Here is a 1,196-nt window from a genome sequence, read left to right as displayed (position 1 = left end):
CCCCTTTTTTTCAAGCTTAGTTTTGAATAACCCTAAAAATAGTAGGTGAGTGTTTTCTAAAGGAAAAACAAAACAACTCAGTGACTCGGCCGGTTTCTAGCAATTCCCTGCTGCCCAGGAGGAAATGCTCAGTTCCCGAGAGCAAGGGCAGAGGGGAGGGACTCCTCTCAGAGCAGTGCTCCAGGCAGCCTGGCTGGGTCAGCCTCCTGGGTGGGTTTTTGAGGCATTTCCAGGGCCAGAGACCAAGCAGGGCCCTAGCTTCTCAGGGACGTTGCTGCTTTCTGCCCAAAGTGATGAGAAATCTGGAGGGTCTGATATTTGGATCTTGCTGTGCTGACTTGGTTCTATGCCAAGAAACCTTTCTCTGCCCTCTTCTCCATGTGGGGACCAATACCCAGGGCCTGACGTGCAAGTGGCCAGGGCTAGTCCTGATGGCTGAGTCTAGATGGGCTGCTGGGGAGGAAATGTAGGACGCCCAAAGTCTGGAACATTTTTCTTCAACCTCTAAGAGCCCACACCTTCCTCTGGGGCTGGGGTCTCAGTGCTGTCTGTATCATGGGCCCCTTGAGGACTCTGATGAATGCCACAGGCTGACTTCTGAGAAGAGGCACCAAGGACACTGCTCAGGTCTGCAGATAGGCTGGGAAGCCCAATGCCGTCTCCCAGGGCACCCCTGGGCCTTGTCCAGGTAGGAGAGACTGCCGAGTGTCCACTAGGACACTCACAGGAGCAAGGGGTCAATTCAACACAAATTGTAAGAAGGAGCTCAATCTTGGTGACATGTGAAAGGCAGCACATTCTAAAAGTGAACAGATCTGGGAAGAGGCAGGTATGCAGCATAGAGTCCAAACAGGAGCTGTGCCCGCCCCTCGGGTCCATGGTGATGTTTATTATGTTTTAAATATCACTTTCTGAATACGAAATACCCTATGATCATTGCAGGGAATGTAGGGAATACACAGCACCTCAAAGAAAAATAGATTGACATTTATCTATGACCTATCCTCTGGGCCCAGACAATAATTTGGTGTGCTGTATATTGGTGCTTGCCCTCTGAGGGGTTCCTCCCACCCCTGCGCACTCTGAACACCCACCTGGTCCAGGCCTCCTGTCTACCCATCCATGTGTCCCATCTATGTGCATATGGACCTAATTCCTAACTTTAAAATCGGGGTCATGCCATTTGTTTTGTCTTC

The 1,196-nt window shown here is 50.8% G+C and overlaps 1 protein-coding gene across 1 annotated transcript in view; it reads right to left on the bottom strand.

Moving 5' to 3' along the window:
* The window catches only part of PDE9A (phosphodiesterase 9A), a 34,420-nt gene that overhangs the window by 25,634 nt on the left and 7,590 nt on the right, over positions 1–1,196 (bottom strand). The gene's annotated exons all lie outside the window — the stretch shown is intronic.

Source organism: Otolemur garnettii, unplaced genomic scaffold, assembly GCF_000181295.1.
Source record: "Otolemur garnettii isolate 467f Iridium unplaced genomic scaffold, OtoGar3 scaffold00128, whole genome shotgun sequence".
Classification (NCBI taxonomy): domain Eukaryota; kingdom Metazoa; phylum Chordata; class Mammalia; order Primates; family Galagidae; genus Otolemur; species Otolemur garnettii.
This window is presented reverse-complemented; position numbering and strand designations above follow the sequence as displayed.